This window comes from Lissotriton vulgaris, chromosome 5 (genome assembly GCF_964263255.1).
Source record: "Lissotriton vulgaris chromosome 5, aLisVul1.2, whole genome shotgun sequence".
NCBI classification, from domain to species: domain Eukaryota; kingdom Metazoa; phylum Chordata; class Amphibia; order Caudata; family Salamandridae; genus Lissotriton; species Lissotriton vulgaris.
In genome coordinates, this window is record NC_141693.1 from 43,253,363 (window position 1) to 43,276,513 (window position 23,151).

Consider the following 23,151-nt stretch of genomic DNA (forward strand, 5'->3'; position numbering starts at 1 on the left):
TTGATTTGTGTAGTCCTAATAATCTTGCTTTGGTTAGTTTTAGCTGTCATTTTCCCTTTTGGAATTGACAAGGAGATGTATAAGGCCAATATGATGAGCAAAGCTTCAGTTAAACAAGATAAACATAGTGCAACAGGCAAAACTAACAGAGTTATTGATCATAATCCAGAGATTCCCCAGGATAGATCTGTTGGTGATTTTTCTAGTAATACTTTTTCAAGACTCCTGGCTGAATATGGAAAGGTCATGGAAGTCAAAGACTGTTACATTTGTGTGAAATTGCCTGCTTCTGTTTCGGAGGAAGTTACCTATAACATGCTTCCTCTTACTTATGGCATAACCTGCAGTGTAATAGTTAGCTTATTTTATCAGACTGGTCGTTTGGAATATTATTATTCTAACCGTGACGAGATTTTTGCAAATCTGAAAATTTAAAAAAGCCTAAATAAGCATAAGCAAGCCAAACAGATGAGGGTATTTTTCATCGTGACAAATTAACTCACCTATGAGTATGCTTTTAAAACAATTTGACATGTAAATTGAGATCTAAGGAAAAGTCTTTCCTCAATTTAGTTGAGGAGAGAAGAGCAATTTATAAAAGAAATGAGATGCTCAAACAAACTAAATCAAAATTCTGGCAGTTAGAGGACAAAAAACTTAATGGTAAATCATTTGAGAATGTTGCTATACACATAGACAAACCAATTAGTGGTAAATTCTGTATTAGGAGAGACAACACATTGCTCGATGACTATTTTGTGGGTGCAAGTTATTGTGAGGACACTTATCAAATCATGGGGGGTTGGGGATTCAAAGGTGGCAAGGAACCAATTTTTCCTGGAATGCATTTTGTATGTGGAGACAAAGCTTACTATAACCTCCCAGATCACTGGTATGGGACGTGTTTTGTTGGACTTGTTTTTCTGAAAATATTTCATGTTGACAGAAATGCAGAAGGTTCATTTGAAATCAGCAAACATTTAAATCGATTCAAAAGAGAGAGTTTCACAGAAATTTTGGGAGACATTTTTCAAGCAGTGATATCTTTAGTGGGTATAACCCTGAATGCAGGAAGAATCAGAAAATTGTCCACAATTGTTGACAGGTTGTCAACTGATACAACAAGTTGTTTTCAATTAGTGGATACTGAGCTCATTGCTATACTGTCCATGGTAATGCAGAATTGTCTTGCTTTAGACATTCTGCTAGCAAAAGAAGGAGGAGTCTGTGGCATTTTACATGTCCAACACTGTTGCACCTATATCCCAGATAAGAGTCAGAATATCGAGATGTATATTAAAAACATTACTGAGTTACAATCAGAAACTGTACCCTTAGAAGAGGATGATTTTTCAGAACGTCTGAGCAACTGATTTGAAGCAATCGAAACCTGGTTTCAAGAGATTGGTGGTTCAATTCTTGGCAAAATACTGACACCTTTATTAGTTATAGTCTTTGTGATGCTGTTGTTGAAGATCAGTTGCATGTTATACAAAAGAAAGAAATACTTGAGGGAAAAGAAGAGATATTATAAAGTCAGAAAAGAACAGGAGAGAGAGATAGAACTGGAAGAGTTTCGTAGAACTCAATATGAGAGTTGCAGACCAACAGCTGAGACAAGGCTTTAGAAATACTAACACAGTGAAAATCAAAGCATGTTCGTCTTTGGGATAAAAATGTTGCTAGGTTTTTGGGTATGGTTTGGTGATTTTGAAATCAACAGATGAGGGAGTTGATGGAGCGAGATTTTGTTTTAGCTCGCAAAGTTAAACTCCTATAATAAAACTAATTGTATTAACGTGTGTGGAATGAATATTATTAACCAACTTAGATTAAAATTGCAAATCACGATACATGGGGATTAACATGTGTGCTCATATATGTGCATTATGTTGCAGATGCTTGTTCGTGGAAAATAATAAGCTAATTTTGTCTATTGTTATGTCAGAATTAATTGGGGCTGTTTAAATTAATGGCATGTGCTTATTTTCGTATGCTTATGTTTTGTCTTTTCGTCTTTGTGAGGCTTATTCTGTTTGTTACTAAAATGCTTTGGCTAGGTAATATTTATTAATGGGTTAATAATTAGCAAAGGTGGGTGGGTAACAGAATGAACTTTATTTCTTTCATTAATTGATGTCTTGTGTTTGTTTATGCATTAGTTTTACGAATGGGCCTGAGAAAATGGCTGGCAGTCCTGCAGCTCGTGAAAGCATGACCAGAGTAAAGTCTTTACTCATGCGCAGTCGAAAGAGTCATATTTTTGCTGAACAAACAAAGTTTAATGCAGAAACAATTGCGGTCGAGTTAAATGTGTTCTTGGAGTCTTTGCCAAGGACAGGATGCTGTAAGGCTTGCCAAGATTAGGAAGTGAAAGATTCTCCTCGGGAAATGTAACTTTTTGAGGAAGCAAAAGGATGGTGAAAACTAAGAACAATAAGGGCTATGATGAGGCCCTGGACTTGGTCAGAAGAGCATGACCGAATAGTGGACTGACATGGCTCAGCCAATCGAGAGTTTGGATTGACAGAAAAAATTTGCGATATAGATACTTTAATTAGTCAGAAAAGGTATAAAAACTGTCCCTATGGGAGGGAGGGGGCTCTTGGCTCTTTGCTCTTCCCAAATCCAGTTTGGGTGTGACGTGCTGACGGACTCTTTGGAGCACGTAAGGATCAATAGGGCTAAATGACTTTTTATCATTTATTCCTTTAGGCGAAGTGAGTTTTAGACAGGGAAAATAGGGCTTAGGTGATGGAAAACAGTTATTTCTTTGTGTAACATGCTATTTGATTTTGCTTGAAACTGACAGACTAATATACAATTCCTCAAACAATGCTGCTTAAATAAAAAGATTCTTAATGAAATGCACTTTCCACGAATAAATAGCTAATAAATAAGATTTTTTAAAAGACTAGCTGGCCTTGTGATTTCACAGTCTTGTTACCATCAGTTGATCCATTTACCTAAGTGACTTAATTAAATGCTGAGTTTCATAAAAACCATGGCGAATTCATTATACTGCAGTTGTATATGAATGTATATATATTTTGTGAATAGGTTTATTAATTAGGTCACATGATTCAGTTGCCCAAAAATATGTCACGATAGTTTATGGGCCTTGTGAGTGTTTTATGATTAATGGTGAGTATTGTGGAGTTGGGTAGCGTTGCTATGACATTTTCTATAGGGGCGCTGGATCTCTGGGCTACCTAAAACTCCACTTAGAGCCACAATGAACACTTCGGCCAGACTCATCACTGGCTCTAGAAAACTTGACCACATTACGCCAGACCTAATTCAACTAAACTGGCTGACAATTGAAGCGAGGATCAGGCTCAAGATAGCTTGCCTGATGCACAAAGGTATTCATCAAATCACCCCCTAACTCGACCTCCACCCGCTAAACCCCACTCTCCGCCTCCCCAAACCACGACCCAAGCAATCCCCCAAGCCCTATCAGACACCCGGATCAACCCAAAAACCCAACCCAACCAATACATCCCCCAAACGCAACAAGAGGGCCCACACTGCCGCCTCACCCGCATCGAAAATCAAATAGACACCATAATACAAGGCCTAAACCTTATCCTCACCAACCTCTCGACTGGACACAACCCAAACCTCAAGAACCCGCCTTCACCCCCCCACCGATACCCCCCACACCTATACCCCCCAACCAAGCTAACCCACCTCTCCACTCCAACACACAACCCCCCACCCCGCCCGTGGCCTGGGGACCAAACAGAGCGGAGAAAGCCATGACCGGGGAAGAGGCGCTCGAAATGGCTACCTCTTACACCAGCCTCACTACCCGCCCCACCCATTCCTCTATTCAGGTAATTACCAGTCTTAGAAACGATAATCCCCCACGCAGACCTCCTTGACCCCCAATCTCCCTCATCACCATTCCCACCGAACCTACAAAAAAAAGACCCCCCCGGGACCAACTGCCTGCTCATAAACTGCAGATCGGCCGCCAAACACTCCACAGAGCTAGCAGAGACCATCCTCAACCACAACACAGACATAGCATTCATCACGGAGACATGGCTCAATGACTCTTCATCACCTACTCTAGATATGCTTGTCCCACCAGGCTACTCCATCATCAACAAAGATAGAAAGAACCATAAAAAAGGCGGAGGCGTGGCAATCACCCACAAGAACGACCTCTCGGTGACTGAAACTAACGCTTTTGATTACAACTCCTTTGAAAGCCTTACAACTAACATCAAAACCAGCGACAACCACTTAACGCAATGCCACCTACTATATCATTCCCCAGGTAACAACGCCACATTCACGGAGCAACTTTCAAACCTGATCGCCAACTGCTCTCTCAAAGAGTCCAACACCCTCATTCTGGGGGATCTTAATCTACACTGGAACAACGAGAACAATGCCTCCTTTAAATCCCTAAATGATCTTCTGCACTCCAACAACCTCTCCCAACATTGCACAGAAGAGACCCACTACAAAGGGGCGATCCTAGACGCCATCATTGCCCGCCATGATGCAATCTCCATCGATCACATCCTCCCGGTAGATTGGTCGGACCACCACCTAATCCTATTTCAACTTTCCGAAGGGATCCAGTCTCGTCCCGCCACCGCAACCCCCCCACATGGTCCAGAAACCTATCACAAATTAACACTTCGGAACTAGAAGAAAGAATAGCCTCCTCCCTACCAATCTCCACAGAAGGACTATCAGCTATCGAACTCACCTCACACTACAACACGACCATGTCCAACATCCTAAACCAACTGGCACCCCTTAAACAAAAAAAAACAAAGGAACATACCATCAAGAACCTGGTTTAACAAGGACATCAACAAGGAGGGGAGGCTGCTCAGAGCCACAGAGCGACACTGGAGAAAGAACGCCTCCCCCGTCCATCATGGGGAACTTAGGGAAGTTCGAAGAAGGTACAAAAACCATATCAACAGCGAATAAACAAACTTCTTCTGCAATGCGCTGGACAAGGCTAAAAATAGACCCAGAGAACTCTTCGACATCATCAAAAAACAAACATCCAAACCAACCATTGCCCTTTTACAGCCCTCCAAAACTCTATGCGACAACTTCGTCACCTTCTTCAACGATAAAATAGCCAGGATCGAACTATCCCTAGACACCAGCCCTCCCTTGTCTACCAGCATCGTTCCAACAGCTACAGAAACCACCTCCACAGATCCCACCGCTAACTCCTGGTCCTCCTTCGACCTTGTCCAGGAAGCCGAGATCCTCAATCTAATTTCATCTTCCAAACCCTCCTCCCACAACCTCGATCCCATCCCCTCCCAAATGGCCAAAGACCTCAAACGCACTCTCGCACCACTCTGGTGTGAAAACATCAACAGCTCCCTAAAGACTGGCACCAAACCGGACTGCCTCAAAGTCGGCAAGGTGACTCCCCTCCTGAAGAAACCAGGCTTAGACCCCAATGACCTCAACAACTTCAGACCAGTCTCAAGTCTGCCTTTTCTAGCCAAAATCCTAGAAAAGTGTGTACTACGCCAACTCAACAACCAGCTTGATAACATCAACCTCCTTGACCATAATCAATCGGCTTCAGAAAAGGATATACTACTGAAACCGCAATCCTGAACATAGTAGACGACATACGCAATTCCCTTGACGCGGACCAGTGCTGCCTACTCATTCTCCTTGACCTGTCAGCGGCCTTCGACACGGTTGACCACAAGCTCCTTATTAAGTCCCTCAAGGAAAGTGTAGGTGCAAACGATGTGGTCCTGCAATGGTTTGACTCCTTCTTTCTGAACCGCTTCCAAAGAGTCAAAATAAAATCCTTCACATCCGACCCTCTCCCCGTGACCAGAGGGGTTCCCCAAGGATCCGTTCTCTCCCCGCAACTGTTCAACATATACATGGTACCCCTCACCATCATACTGAAGAAAACAAACATCCCCTTCCATCTTTATGCAGATGACACACAGATCTACATAGAAACCACCTCCTTCAACGACATTCTAAAGCTCAATAACACGCTCAAAGAAATCCAAGCCTGGCTTGGGAAAAACCATCTCAAACTCAATCAAGGAAAAACAGAACTCCTCCTCATCTCCAACAAGGACGACAACCCCCAAATCACAGAATGGATGAAAGCTATTGACGCTCTCAGTGGGAATCTCACTCTGACTAACTCAGTAAAGTCTCTCGGAATCACCCTTGACCACAAACTTTCAATGACGAACCACATCAAGAACTCCGCAAAGAGCGCCTTCCTCAATCTGAAACTCCTCAACAAAATCAAACCTCACATCCCGCAGAGGGATCTCCAGATAGCCACCCAATCTTTGGTGCTATCCAGACTGGACTATGGGATCGCAACCTTATCAGGCACAGCCCTATCACACCTAGCGCCAATGAAAACCACCCTCAATGCAGCCGCCAGAATGGTCTCAGGGGCAAAGAAAATCGACCACATATCCCCAGCACTTAAAGACTTAAAATGGCTCCCAATGGAAATGCGCGCCAGCTTCAGAACGGCTTGTCTTACACACAAAGCCTTGCACACAGGGAAACCGGAATATCTAGCCTCCAAGCTCAAGAAAGCGGGCCAGTCCAGAAACCTCAGAAGCTCGTACACCCTACTACTCATCCCCATGAAAATCCGGAAACAAAAAACCGCTACGCGCTTGTTTGCCGGCAACGCCCCAAAAATCTGGAACTCCATCCCAGTTGACATCAGGATTACGACTTCCTTTCAAGATTTCAAGAGACGCCTCAAAATCCTCTACCTCAACCGTGCATTCCCGAACTCTACCTCAGCAGCTCACCCTGCAACTAAGACTACCTCTAACCCACTACCTCAAACTCGCCCCTCAGACGCCAATTAACAATGTTAATCCTTGAACTTGTATGAATCTCTCTTTCTTGATATACTGTCATGCACCCGTTCCCTCCAGCTCGATTGTAAAGCGCTCCGATACCCTAGGGTCTGGCCAGCGCTATAGAAAACTTCAAAAATAAATAAAATAAATACCCCTTTTACCTGGCAAAAAACTTGAGATATCTGGCTCGAGATGAAACTTCAGAAGCTCTAACACCCTATTATTGAATCCTCCCAAATTCAATAAGAAAAGAACTTAAAATTGTGCTTTCTCTGGTCTTGCTCTAAGAGTATGTAACGCTTTTCCCCCAGAGATCAGAACCAACTCATCTACTGCCTCTTTCAAAAAACATGACAAAGGGCTACTCCTGAATGACCTCCAACAGTATTAACATGGATATTATCTCAATCTACTTCTTTCTCCGGTCTGGATACTCTCTTTTAACGTGCTGTTTCAATTGGTTTTATGTTTCTTCTCTGCTAGAACCATTCTGGTCCCACTAATCTAGCGGACTTGCCATCCCCCCCTTTCAATCTTGTGTTTTTCTCTCTTGACCTTTTGATTGTTAAGTTATCTCTTCTGATCCATTTTGTTGTTGTACTCATACCTACGCCACTTTGTACAGCGCACTGCTACCCGTTTGGGTCATATTCACACATTATAAAACTTTTCAAATAAATATAACCTGACAGAGATAAAAGCCTGTATTACGCGCCTTGTGGGCCACTAGTTTTGTTTATTCTTTGAGAAGATACAGAGACAGGTTTTACAGCTACCAGAAATCAGAAGATCGCCTCCTTTCATGGTGTTTGCCAGACAAGGACAGGAAAAGGCAAATGTATATTTTATTGTTTTATGGCCTCTGCAGCCGGGGAGGCAGCCATAGGAATCACATTTCAGTTAGACATCACAGGTCCTCAGGCCTTGGGATGCATCCATAAATGATCCCGGGGGCACACGTATATTCCTGAATCAGACTGCAGGACCCAGTGTTTAGTAATTGTATAGTTATTTAGTCCCTGGCGGCACAGCACCCAGGATAATATACTGCATTGCTAAACACTTATAAGGTCCCAAAGGCCACAGCACTGTAAAGCAAAGCACATGGGTAAATGATATTCTCATTTACACCCCAAATAGCTTTAACTCTCGCAAATGTGAGACCTATTGCAGTGCAAATGCTTGTTAATGCTTACAAGGACAGGGTGCATTGTATTGAAAACGTAGGACATGTGTTTCCGTTGTACATATTCTAGCAGTGAAAATCTCATTTTACACTGCGTAGGCCTATCTTTCCCATAGGCGAACACTGAGTTACCTTATTAAACTTAATAAGTGATAACTTCAGTTTGGGGACAGATAGGTAAATAGGTTTACACTCAAATACATTTAAATTGAAAATTACAATTTTGAAAATGCCACTTTTAGAAAGTTATTTTTGCACTTTATAGAAAGCTGGCATTTTTCTGCTCAAATCACTTGTGCCTGTATGCTAGTGTCCTCATTTACATGACTGTGATTGGGTCACGTATTGTGGGTTGTGTATTCCTTCCAGACACTGAGCAAAGCATGTGAGGGGAAAGGACCTTCCTAATAGAATGGTTGGGGAAAAGCTGGCCCTACCTTAACTACATTTCTAAAGACTCTGCTTGCAGCACACACAAGGGAACCTAAAATTAGGCTGGCCTTGCCTTTGTCACCTTGGAAAGGTCTGAGACACGACCAGGGGATGGGGAAGAACTGACCAGAACTAGCTTTAGGGTTCGTTGGGGAATTTCCCCACACAAAGCTGACACTAGTATGAAACTGGGACCTTCAAAGCATACCATCAGAACCCTCCTATTAGTTTGGAAGATTCAGAAGGACTGCCCTGCTGCTGGAAGGACTGCATTGCTGTCTGAAAAAAAGGACTGGGCCTGCTTGCCTTCATCACAAGGGTTGGTCAGCTGATGCCCTGTGTGACCAGTACCAACATGACTAGCCTGTACCTGCCTGAGTCTTTTGTTGACCTCTGTCTGAAGTGAGTCCTGATTCACAACAGGTAACCTCGGGTCCTGGACCATTGGCTGGCATCAGTGGAAGCGCCTCCTGCAGAAAAGGTGTTTTGGGCTCCTCTTGGCTTTAAAGCCATTTCTTTGCGCCACAAATGGACCAGCAACGCAAAGCTTCAGCGGGATTTGATATTCACTACGACAACAACCGTTCAGGATGACTGCCAATGGGAGGCCTCTGCCACCCAGAACAGCGCTCGTTGCAAGGACTTGAGAAAGTAACTTCCTAGTGGGACTACCATAGTCCTTGTGTCAAATCTACACTCTATTGTGATTGTCCGGACCTTGTAACTATATTCCACTTCCCTGTGAGCAGATACTGGAAATTGGGCTTTGTATTTCTTGGCGCTATTTCTATTAACAACTTTAAAAATGAATAACTTTGGTTCTATTGACTGGATTCATGTGCTTTTGGCATCATTGTATTTATTAAAATAAATTCCGTTTCTAAATTGTTTTGGGATTTTTATGGTTGCTTGAGTGGTGTACTCACCCCATCAACTAATATCCCAATATCATACAGATACAATAGAGTGAGACCTAGTGAGACCACATGAGGAGGTGTAAAAGCACAAGACTTGGTAAAACCACAGGAGGCAGTATAACATAGAGAGACCTTGAGCGACCACAGGAAGAATAACTCAGCGAGACCTAGTGAGACGACTGGAGGAGGTAAAAGAGAGCCAGGCCTTGTGAGGCCACAGGAGGGGGTATAACTGAGCGAGACCTAGTGAGAACACTGGAGGAGGTACAACAGAGCCGGGCCTTTTGAGGCCACAGGAGGGGGTCAGCAGAGCCAGGCCTGATGAGAGCGCAGGAGGGTACAACAGAGTCAGGGGTGATAGGAATTTTACAAGGCATACAACAGATTTCAGTCCTTGCGAGAGGATATGAGGGGAAAATAGAGCTAGGCCATGAGAGACTACAGGAGGGTAAATCAGACAAGCCTGTAGAGAATAACCAAGACAGGACTTGAGATCACACAAATGGACAGCAGAGCCGGGCCTCTTGAGACACCAGGAGGAATACGATGGAGTGAGACCAGTAAATCCACAACCAGGCGTTAAAATACCCGGGCGGGGGGGGGAGGGCACAGCCAGGCCTCAAGGCTGGAGGAGGGTACAACAGAGACCAGGGAATGAGACCACATGAGGATAAAACAGGGCCATACCTTGTGAGGCCAGAGTCCGGTGCACCTGAGACAAGCCTGGTCAGACTACAGGGGAGTATAACCAAGACAGTAACTGAGATCACAGGAGAGGACAGCAGAGCCAGGTCTCAAGAGAGGAATACCATGGAGCGAGACAAGTGAGACATCAGCCAAGCTTTACAACACCCAAGGAGGGGATGGCATAGCCAGGCCTCAAAACTAGAGGAGGGTACAACAGAGACAAGGGCACAAGACTATAAGTGGGGTACAGCAGAGACAGGACTCATGAGATCACAGGATGTCTACAAACATCAGGCAGAGTTCACAGGAATCTGTCCTTCTCTGGACTGGCCCTTACCCACCCAAGTCTCTTTCCATGTAAAATCTCAATTAAATGATCCAGAGACATGTTTGTGTCCTACTGCTCTCAGATAACATAATTTCTCAATTGATGAATCCCTGTTTCTAATAAAAAAACAAGCTCCAAATCTGTACCCTCCCCCTAGTTCAATCCCACCCTCTCTTTTGTTCACTGATGAGTCCAACAATCTTCAGCGCAGCAGCAGATGTCTGTTGTGTTTATGGAAGTGCGACTGTTAGCCTGAAGCAAAGCTGGAATAACGAAATAGGAGCTTGTCTCCTTTTGGGTAAAACCTGGGCTTGTTCTTCTTAATACTTTTAACTTTTGTTCTGTGTCTCGTTTACTGGCTGCTGCCAATATTAGTGAGTCCAATGCGGCAAAGCAATGCTGCACTTCTAGAATCTCAAACCGCCTTAGTTGACAGATTTCACTCAAACAGAAACACTAGAACTGTTCTCCTTGCAGTGCTAGAGGATGTTAGAATGGGTGTGGATATCATCAACCCAAGACATGAAGAACATATGTTTGTTGACATGTTTTGTCACTTTTAACCCCTTAACTGCTGGGCTTCCCCCCGACCCCCAGTGCTGAGTACTTATTTGGGGGAGTTCCCGCTTTGGACCCTGTAACGTTTTGTCCATATAAAGTATCCACATCAAATATGGGTACTTTTCTTACAACATCCAGAGGATTCTAAAGGTACCCAGGGTTTGTGGATTCCCCTGGAGGGGACCGAGAAATTAGCCAAAATACAACAACATTTTGAATTTTGGGGATGAATGGGAAAAACATGCTGCAGATGAAAGCGTTTGTTTTATTCCCTGCAAATGGTATCAACAAATGGTTTGTAGTACTGATATCACCATCTTCCCAGCTTTCAGGGACTGACAGACTTTTGTCAGAAAACCAAATTTATTTACAAAGTGTTGGCATTTTACTGGGACAAAGCCTATTTTTGCTATTTTTTGTGCTTTCAACCTCCTTTCAGGTAAAATGGGTATGAAAGAAATAACGAATCCTGAAAAGCTATAAAAAACATTTAAAGTAGACAGAACTCGTAGTTCAGTAAGAGGTCATTTGTGTAGAATCTTCAAGGTTTTCTTATAGAAACTAACAGTTAAAAATAGGAAACATTGAAAATGAGTTGAAAATTTAGCCATTTGTGCCAACGTGGTCACCTGTAACTTCTTTTAAGTATGACAGATTTTTTAAAGCAATATACTGCTACATCCACAGGACCCTTCTGGTTGTGGAGATATATAGGACTTGTAGGTTCACCAAGAATCCGATGTGCCTAGAGCCAATAAAGAGCTGCACCTTGCTATGGTTTTTTATTGTGTTACGAATATACAGCAAACCACTTGGTAAAATATAAAGAATGAAAAATAGGTATTGAGGAAAACTATGAATTTCCGAAATGGGAACAACATATGGAGTTTAGAAGCAGTGGTTATGTGCACATCTCCATATATGTGTGTACCTATACCAGCATCTGAATTAGAGGACTTTTTTGAAAATTATACTTTTTTTACACACTGTCCTACATTTAGAAGGGATAAATGAATAGGAAGTCAATTTGCAAAAAACACTTCTACTGTTCTATGTTTCTCGACGTCTCCCGGTAAAAATGGCACCTCACTTGTGTGGGTAGGCCTAGTGCCAGTGACAGGAAACGTCCCGAAACGCAATGTGAACACACCATATTTTTACAATGAAAACTGACCCTTTCTTTGTGAAGTGCCTAGTTGTAGATTTTTAACCCTAGGTATGCCGGTACCAAGGGAAACCTAGCAAACCTATGCATTTTTTAAACTTGACACCCAGGGAAATCCAGAATGGGGTGACTTGTGTGGCTTTTACCAGGTTCTCTTACCCAGAATTCCTTGCAAACCTCAAACTTTGTAAAAAAACACACATTTTTCTCAAACTTCTGTGATGGAAAGTTCTGGAATATGTGTGGATCCACAAAATTCCACCCACCCCACATTACCCAAAGTCTACTGATAAAAATTATACCTCACTCGTGTGGGTGAGTCAAGTACCCGGGACAGGCAAGGGCCCAAAACATATTGTGTAGACATCAAAATCATCTATCACAAAAATACCTGGTTTTGCAAAGGGGCTGAGGTACTGGGTTTTTCAGAACCGGTACCGAACCGGTAACCCAGCGGTGTCAGGGTACATCCTAAGACCTCGAGTACTTTCCTGATTCAGACACAGAAACTCAGAGTCTTCTAGGTGAAGTCAAAGATCGAATTTATAGGCTGCAACCAAGTAACAGGCGTCCTAGAAGTACAACAACACGGTGTGTATATTCTCAGGAGACAGCTCAATCTTACAAAGTCAGGCTTCTCTTTTATACGAAATATTGTGCTTTAGGCAAACATTCTTCACATTTTAGTATACCATTCACATGTTTTCACTACAAAGGAAAAGCAGAGTCATGATGACAAGCCCACATTACAGTTCGTCCAGCCCACAACAAATTACCCGGCAAGGCCCAACATTTTCATCAGATATCGGTGGACCCCCAATAAAAACGGGCACCTCCTCCTCGTAAAGCAAGTCGTAGAGAAAGGAACAGGGACAGGTGGGAGCAAGATTAGGCAGGGTGTGTGTGCGATGAAAAGGTTTATGGTAGGCTGTGCCTTGATGCTATCTCGCTCGGACACTGGGAAAGGAACTGGCCGGGCAGGTTCGGCCTGGGGCAATGGTTCCAGCTTGCCCAGGTCACAGAGAAGTCAATTAAGGTGTACGTGTCCTTGGGAATCAAATTTGCTTTAATCATCTGCCTATGTGAGGGCAACTCACAAAATGGCTGCCGTACACAAAATGGAACCCAAGGGTTCAGAACGAAAATGACGATTTCGAGGTGAAATCGTTACTCGAAAGTGACGAAAATGCTCGTACATAGTGTACTTGTCATTCTCGGTCTTTTGATACCAAAATCATCATGTCACGACGACGTTTTATTCACGAGTCCAGAATTTTCAGAACCACAAACCCTCCTTTTGCCCTTACATAGGCAATTAACCTATCCTCATGCTAATCTGAGTCCAGGTCTATATTCCTAAAGTCATTGAGATGTTGCTGTAACATCATCCTATTACGTAGTTCGTCTTTTGATACAGGCTTCCTTACACATGATGTAGCACAGAGGCCACATATTGCAGGAGAACACTGCACGCACAGACAGATCAGGAAAAGAATGGCTAAGACCATCCCAATGACCATCAGAATTTTCCATCCCCAAGTGGATATCAGTTCCCAGAACCATCCCATTAAGGACCAATCTCCTTTATCCACATGAATAGATTCGGAAATCTTATGCAGTTTGGAGATGGCTTAGTACACTGTTGGAGCGTTATCTGGAATGAAAACACAGCAACTCGATTGGATCAATTTACATACCCCACCTCGGTCTGCAAGTATGACATCTAATGCGACCCTGTTCTGAAGGGTCATAAGACGGTCCGACTGGAGCTCAGCAGTCAAGTTACTAAGGGCACCGGCAGTTTCAACTACGGTGCATTCAACTACCCTTGTCAATTGCCTTATGTTCCAGCTGTTAGCCATCGGTCCCCAGAACGGTAGAAAACCCTTTACGAAGTCCCCAAATTCTTGTTCTGCAGTGTCTTATTTACTCAAGACACCACTAACTATCCTTGTCTTGTGGTAATCTGCCGCTGCTGTGTAGGTGGGAGGCAGCAGGAACGAAACAAAACATGTGCCCGAAAAGTCAGGGGGCAACCATGTATAGGCTCTACCATGGCAGATGAAATAGGTACCCTTAGCTGCTAAGAACGAAGGGGAAGTCTGGGATGCAAAAACATACGTTTTAGTGCAGATACTCTTCCCTAACTGAGCTCTGGGATTCGTGCCATTACCTTGTAGACACAGGTGACCCTGATGGGGTACAATCCAAATCTGGAAAGATCTCTTAGCTTGCTGTTTCTCACTTAGAGTAGCTCCATATCCGGTCACGTTCCATCCTATGTATACTAGTGTCTCATCTCTCGGGATAGTCTCATAGGAAATATCTTCCTTAATCATATCTACTATACCCTTAACTAGAGCACTATTCTTAGGATTGTCTGATACAGAACGTAGGGGGTAGACTTCATGTGCATAGATGAACATCGTTCTGTATGCCCACACATTGTGGCTGAATGGCAGGACCAGATAAGGGATACCTTTATCCGTTGTGTGAGGCTTAAGACCACACACCCAACAGTTAGTCGTGTTCATTACTAGTTGGTGTTGGTGCAAAAGCTGAACGAAGGAGTTATTAATAAACTCTAATCTCCTAGCTGATTTGTGTTCAGGAAGCGGTTGAAAAGAATGTGAGGAAACAGTAGGAGGAGGTACGGGTGATGTAGTGGGTGCAAATGTCACTCGATAAGAGAATAAAACGTATCCAATAAAAAACGTCATTACACTGAATAGAACAAAAATGCATACTATCAGAAAACGTTTTTTGGTCATCATTTCACATATTCTAGCTTTAAAGTTCACAGTTTTGGCAGATCTCTTCATCCTCTCTAAAATGCTGCTCGCAATGGTAGGTTGTTTCTGCTAAGGAATGCTTCTGTCAGTCTAGGGCAACTCCCTTAGACCAACCAGAACTGTCGACCTAACGTCGTCAGCTGCACCCCAAAGACTTTGGGCAATCGCGACCGTAGCAGCGGAACCCGGATGGCGGTTCGAAAAGCAAAAATAAGCAAGTTTCTCAGATGGGAAAGCTGCACTTTCAAAAATAGCAAGTAAAAGGAAAATTTTATTTATTTGTCCATAGGTCTCGGCCTCAAATTATAACGTTTTCTCCCAGGTACTGTTTGGTCTTGGAAAAGGAGTACAGGTTCTGTAGTGTCCAATCGAATTGACGGCGGCACAGCTGCTTGCAAAAGATTGTCACTTTCTTTCTCAGTAATTGTTCCTTTTATGCGTGCAACATCTGAAAGGCAGAAAACGAGGCACAGTTTCAGTCTCTGAGTCGGCGACACCCTCCTGGACCCACCGGTCGTACGGCAGAGGCAAAGGCACCCTCTTGCAATGTACACCGTGGATCCAGTGCTTCTTTCCTTCCACTCGAACAGCTGATCTCGTTGAAAGAAGGACGAGGTGTGGGCCGGTCCACCTGGGCTGGTCGTTCTTTGTTCGCTGGAAGTTCTTGACCAGCACCCAGGATCCAGGAACGATCTGATGTCCTGGTGCTTCAGAGACTTGAGGCAGAGTGTCATTGACCTGTTGGTGTAAAACACGCAATTTAGCCGTCAATTCGTACAAATAGTCAAGCAAAACAGGGTGTTCGATTTCACTAAATTCTGTGGGCCTTGGCACTCCCCATATGTTGGCTGGGCGACCGAAAACTATTTCATAAGGACTAAGTCCCAATCGCGAATGCACAGTCATTCTGGTTGATAGGAGTGCTAAAGGGAGAGCGTCAGGCCATTTAAGACCAGAGCTCGCTTGAATTTTGGTCAATTTTAACTTTAGCGTGCCATTGTAGCATTCTACTAGTCCAGCTGATTGGGGGCGATTTGCAGCGTGGAACTTTTGCTGGATACCTAGCCCTTCACACACTTTCTTCATCACTCGACCTACAAATTCACTCCCATTATCACTCCAGACCATTCTCGGCATTCCAAATCTAGGTAAAAACTCTTTCACAAGGGCTTTAGCTGGGGATAAGGCAGTATTGTCCTTTAGGGGATATGCTTCTACCCATCTTGAGAAGGCGCAAACAACAACGAGTACGTATTTTAAGTTGTTGCACCTTTCCATGTGGATGAAATCTAGCTGCAAAACCTCGAACGGATACCTAGGTGGTGCAAAATGACCAGCTGGAGTTGGGGTTCCCCTACCAGGATTGTGTTTCAGACACACCATGCAATTCTTGACCACATTCTCTGCACACTTAGGAATTCCAGCATTTTGTAATACTGGAGCCAACAACTTACAGATCCCTTTCACACTGAGGTGAGCCTTACCATGGGCCATTGTAACCACTGCAAGCACAGACGCATCGGGTAGCAACCATCTCTGATGCTCTGACAATTCAATCCAACAACCATTTGCATCCATTTTACCCGTACTTTCTCTCCACACACTCAATTCTTTCTCTGTAGCTTCAGCTTGAATAGACTTCACACTCTCTATCGTGTCCTCACACATTCCAACATCACCAACCCATCTTGCAGGGCCTGCAACATACATTCGGCTCATCACATTCCTTGCTGTTTCTTTTGCAACTTCGTCAGCAAATGCATTTCCACGACCAATATCAGTCACTTTCTTGTGTGCACTGCATTTCACAATCGCAACTTGCAACGGCAAAGTAAGAGATTCAAGAAGCTCATTCCCCAACTGACCATGCTGAATCTAAGCTCCATGCGAAGACAGGAACCCACGCTCTTTCCACAATCGTCCAAAACTGTGAGCCACTCCAAATGCGTATTGGCTGTCGGTGTAGATGGTCACTTTCATTCCTTTCGACAACACACATGCTCTCGTGAGTGCAATCAACTCTGCTGCTTGAGCTGAATTATGTGGAATACGTGCAGTTTCAACAATCGTATGCAAAGTCGTGACAGCATATGCTGCAGTCGTATCACCATTCCGAAGCTTGAAGCATGAACCATTCACCCATAATGTACCATCACACTTCACAAGAGGAGTGTACTTGAGATCCACTCTCCCTTTCGTTTCTTCTTCTGTTCTAAGAAAACAATCATGCTGTTCTGAAGCATCTAATTCCTCTACACTCGGCAACAACGTAGCTGGGTTAAGAGTGTTGCATCTTTTTATGTGCACATGACGCGCTAACAATGTCAACTCGTAACCTGACAATCGAGCACTAGTTAAGTGCTGTGTCTTGGTTCTGTTTAACAACGTGTCCACTGCATGTGGGACCATTACAATCAACGTGTTATTCATTACCAAACCAGCAGACTGTCGAATAGAAACAGCTGCTGCCGCTGTTGCTCTTAAACAACTCGGCAATGCTCTAGCTACCGGATCCAAAGTCGATGAAAAATACGCACATGGACGCTGCTGGTCTCCGAACAACTGTGTCAACACTGACAATGCACAACCTTCTTTCTCATGGACATACAATGTGAAGGGCTTACTGTAGTCGGGGGTACCCAACACAGGAGCCGAACATAATGCATCACGCAATTCAGAAAAACTTTTCTGACGCTCTTTAGACCATGGAACGGGATTCGGTGTATCTTTACAAGTTAATGCGACCAAAGGTTTGGCCAATAACGAAAAATTCGGTATCCATTGTCTGCAATACGATATAATGCCCAAGAAAGCACGCACTTCTGTCTGTGTTCTTGGCACACTCAATTTCGCTATTGCCTGAATTCTTTCTCGGGTCAATTTCCTTCCCTCCTTCGATAAGAGATGGCCTAAGTAGGTCACTTCTTGTCGAAAATATTGCAATTTTGAGAGAGACACTTTGTGATGCAAATCACACAAATGACGCAACAATGACAACGTGGCTTCTTTACAGATTTCCTCAGTATCTGCAGCGACAAGCAAATCATCAACATACTGAATGAGGGTAGCACCATCAGGTAAAACAATCGTATCAAGCTGTGTTTTTAAAGCTTGACTATATATTGATGGACTTTCACAGTAGCCCTGGGGAGCGCGTTTGAAGCGGAAGCTTCGACCTCCTAAACTGAAGCCAAAAATATCCCTACTCTCCTCGGCAATCGGGATGCTGAAGAAAGCATTCTACAGGTCAATCACCGAAAACCAGGTGTCAGAAGCTGGAATCATAGTCAATAGGGCAGTAATATCAGGAACAACTGGAAATTGTGGCACAACGATCTTATTAACGTCTCTAAGGTCAATCACAAATCTGTAAACAGGTGGCTGGGAAGGGTCAGTTTGCTTCAGAACGGGCAGAACAGGACTATTGCAAACGTTGCCTCTTGTCTCTTCAATTACATCTTTTTCAATCAAATCGTAAATGATCGCTAACAACGCTTTTTCACCTTCACTAGAGATTTTGTATTGGGGAATTCGTGGCATTTTAACATTGGCTTTCAATGTCACTACTTATGGTGGTATTTCCAAAAGACCGTGTAAAAAACAATAAATATCAGGAGGTCAGTTGAACGTGCATGAACTGTCTATAATGATGTGTTTAATTGGGGAGCAGTCACAATGTCCACTGGTAATGATACGTAGTGACCATCAAATGATTCCCATCAGATACCCATCCTGTGCCGCCCTACATCATTTGGGATCCTTCAACCAAAGGTAGTGATGTTTAACCACGTCAGGATTAGGTGAACTGCCACCCAATCAAACGGGAGGGATCTCCAATCAAGGGAATTACTTTGTATGGCATAAGGAAGGTAAATGACTAGCAGTGCAAGAAAGAATAAATTGAATGATAGTGCATAGAAAGTGAGTGATATAAAATGGGTTATGAATATGGAAAAAATGTATTTTAATAATATCCTATCCACACCCAATGATAAAAAACAGTGCAAAGTAGTGTTAAACAAATAACTACCCAGGTTGTATAAAGGTCAACATGTTTCTGCGGTACAATGGAGTCTCGAGATCTCCTCCTGCTTCATCAGGACCTCAGTAAATTGCTACTGCATCAGTGTTGATAAATAAAAAAGTGAAAAATGTCACCTGAAATTTGCCTGTTCGGGAAATCACGAAAATCACAGTGGCAGGCAGGGCACACATAGAATAAAAACAATTTATCATTAGCGACAGTTTGCAAACCACATTTTTTATGTGTACAGTTTGAAATAGCCAATCATTTCATTGATCACGGGGTCTCATATAGTAGACTACTTAAATTAGATGCCATCATTTTAGCAATTTCTTAAAAGAAACTAATTAGCTTCACTCACCCAAATTGTGGGGAATAAACACCCCACCTCACCTGGCTACAGCGCAGGTATAGACGGAGCACCGCTCTAAAGGAGGGAAGGAAAGAGGAAATAAAAAGGAAGGATACAATAACTGTATAAGTAGCATCTCCTATTAGTAGAAAAAGAGTTTTAGAAAGATTGATCTATCTTTTTAGTGTAATGCGTGTAATCACATCATCCACTGGCTACAGATGTGGCCTATGAATTACAATCCTCAAGAAAATAGCAATCCTCAAGAAAATAACATAAGCCCACAAAATGGCTTGGTCGTTATGCCGCAATCATATGCGTGTTACGTATACCAAAATCCTTATGTGACAGTTACCACTCATCGCCTCAGAGGAGCCACACAGAACGTGTCAAAAAAATCTGTACACCCGTGATTACTGCCAGTTTTTTAAATCCGTGGGTCCACAGAACCTCGCTTACTTAGCGTTTGGAATAAACAATCACGATCATGTTGGGGAGACCGCCACCAGGACAAGCAGTCCGCTCTAGTTGTCAATCCTGCAAAGTTCAGTGTAGAACGCGTGTTACGCGTTCCGAATTTGTTAAATAGCTGTTTAGTAAAATCACACACCCTGCCCTGCTTACCTGTCCGTCGGTACTCCGGACATCCGTCTAGGCTGTCGTGGAGGGAGGCACCCGACCGGACAGGAAGCAGGCTTTTGTTTTTCCTGGAGCGTGAAGAGGTCGCGCCTGAATGACGCCATTGCGTTGGCCTACGTGGCGCTTGTTAGACTTATAGGGAATTGTAGTTCTTAAACGGGATAGAGTTCTATAACCCCGACCTAGTGTGATGTTTTATATCTAAGTCTCCGAAGTTGATTAATTAATCAAATGTCTGGGTACAGAGGTACTAATAATGAAATTAACATAACAAACAGTGTTAACAGTGCATTATTTTCCAATGGTGCTCGAAAGGTAATGCAATAATGATGTCCATGTCCATACGTTAATAGAATAAAGGAGAACAACGTAGAACAGTCCCTGAAGCCGATTGAATAGACTGCCACATTGGTGGACGATCGATGTCTAGTATAGTTTATATATTCTCACTAGTGTTCTCTGTGATTAGTGTATCTTGGGCGCTCTGACAATAGGGTATGTGACGATTTAATGGCCATATGCATGATGTATTAGTAACAGAATACTGTAGGGTATATGACCTTCAGTCTCAGCGGCCACTAATGCAGAATTAGGCCACATACATGATGTATTAGTAACAGCTTATCCACACATACCCAATACTGTAGGGTATACAACCTTCAGTCTCAGAGGCCACTAATGGAGAATATATATGTATATATAGGTGTAAGATCCCTATCAAGTGAACAATAAGATTCCCTATCAACAGATCATATCTTATATAGGGGGGGGGAAATTTCAATATTGTCCACTAGGATGACACCTGGATGATTACATATGGCGATGGTTTTTTTTTTACAGTGACATCCACGGAATGTCATCGTTCAATCCTGATTTATGGGTCTGTAATTTATACACCCACCTTTGTTCCCGTTTAAAGAGGAACATGCTTATATCGGCAATATGCACTGGGATGGTAGGTTGTTCTAAAACAGTCCACCTTATATCTGTAGGTAGATGTTGTGCCGCTAAGAAATGACTTGTGAGTTTGGTGGACAGTTTGTTACACCGTATGGAACTTTTATGTTCTGATCTTCGCAGCTTTACTTTGCGAGTTGTCATGCCGACGTACATCTTGTTGCACGGACACTTGATAAGATAGATCAAATTAGCACTGTTGCAATTGGTGAACTTACGTTGTTCCCAAGCTCGTTCTAGCCCAATATCAATTGTTAGTGTTTTTGATGTCTGGGGACAAGCTGCACATTGTCCACATGGATAGTGTCCTGTAACTGCAGGCATATCCCACAGAGTTCCCACAGCTCTCGGTCCCACACTCTTAGGTCTTGTGTGGACAAGTTTGTCCTTCAGATTTTGTGCTCTCTTATATGCGAAAAGTGGGAGAGGCAAAGTGTCTTGTCCAGTATTGAGAATGCCCCAATGTCTCTTCACAATCTTAGTAATTTGATTGGAAAAAGTACCAAACGTACTCACGCATGTCATACGTTCGGTCTTGGGCTTCGGAGGCAAGATTTCAAGCAAGCTGGCTTGGTTGTTATTAGCAGCTCTTTTTTTGGACAGCTGTATCAATTTTTTGGGATATTCTTTGTGTACCAAATCTCTAGATAGACATTGGGCATGTGATTCAATTCAATTCAAAGTGCTTTATTTCGAGTATTACTCATAAAAGCAGACAAACATACATATATTAAAAAACAATTAAATTTACATAGTCAATCAGACATAAGCACATAGATAATATTTTAAAAAAAGAAAAAAAACAATGCATGATTATAATATCAAGAGCAGGTTCGATATAAAAAAGTGCCTAGATAATGATCACGAATAATCAATTTGTGAGAACATTCATATCATAAAATTTCAACCGATGATACGTTAAGATTAAGTATATTACAATAAAAGATAAAATAGATTCAAGTCCAGCAGTCTCTGACCAACTACTCATTTTTTCCAGAGAATAAACAGTAGTCTAGCAGTCTCTGGATATACGATGAATTATTACAGGGAATAGACTTGTATCTAGCAATTCCTATAGACAAAACAATAAATAATTATCCTCCCATCAATCTCTGTCTTATAGTCCAAGCCCACCCCAGGTACTTTGCAGTAGCAATTATAATCCAGTTAGTAGATGTAGATCTTACAATCCGCAATGCTACCATGCTGTTTTTTGTACCTAGGTTCCTGCACATGGGAGCCAACCAAGCTCGCCTAGGAGCAGAATACATTGGACAAGAGAACAAAAAATGACCAAGCGTCTCGTTACCTACCCCACAGACTGGACAGATTGATACACCCCCTGCTTTCCATTTAGATGTTAAGTTACAGAGGGGTAGAGAGCCTACCCTCAGTTGGAAAAGCAGTTTCCTGTCCATGGGTTTTAATATATAGTCCCAATACATTTCATAGATTGGGTACAACTTGATCTCTAAGTAGCTAGTGGTTATAGACCCACTATTTAAACTAAGCATACTCTTATTGACAACATGTTCCCAGTAGATGTTTTTTATGGTGGACTTGGAAGGGAATGAAGCCCCTGCTGGATCAATCCATAGAGCATTAAGTCCTAATTCGAACAGGGCGATCTTCAATGATTTAAACCATTTAATTTTGTTGTAGCAGTCACTTGTGACAACATCTTTAAACCCATTCGCGTAGTGAGAGAGCTCTGGCGTGGTCCAAAGCCTACGCCAGTATAAAATCGGGCGTAGTTTGGCCTTATCAGAGATCGCTCTCCTACCTAATTCATATCTTAGGGGCAATTGCGGGCTGCTCTGAGGAACACCTATCAGATTCCTAAAAAATGTATTTTCTAAGGTTTGGAGCTCCTGAAGGTTTTCGTGCCCCCATAGCTCCGCACCATACAAGGCAGACCCTATTGCTTTTGCCTCATAGATTATCAATGGTGGTTTGATGGGCTTAGTGAGCGATTTCCTTTGCTCCTTGATAATTGTGCCAGCTAGTTGCTTATGCCTTAATATAGCGATATTAAGGTGTGACTGCCACCTATTATCATTAGAAATATGGATCCCTAGGTAGGTGAAGGATTTTACAACCTCCACTCAACGAAATTTTAGATTTAAAATTTTTGTGGGGATTGAAGGCCATAAGTTTTGTCTTGGACCCGTTTACCTCCAATCCGTGGGCAACACAGAAATCATCAAATATTGCCAATGCTTTTTGCAGCCCAGCTGGTGTTTTTGATAAA

At 42.9% G+C, this 23,151-nt stretch overlaps 1 protein-coding gene and 1 pseudogene across 1 annotated transcript in view; both read right to left on the reverse strand.

Annotated features, from left to right (window-relative positions):
* The window catches only part of LOC147710084 (E3 ubiquitin-protein ligase TRIM39-like), a 249,858-nt gene that overhangs the window by 68,674 nt on the left and 158,033 nt on the right, over nucleotides 1-23,151 (reverse strand). The window lies entirely within an intron of this gene.
* LOC147710087 (endogenous retrovirus group PABLB member 1 Env polyprotein-like) lies at nucleotides 13,468-14,958 on the reverse strand (annotated as a pseudogene).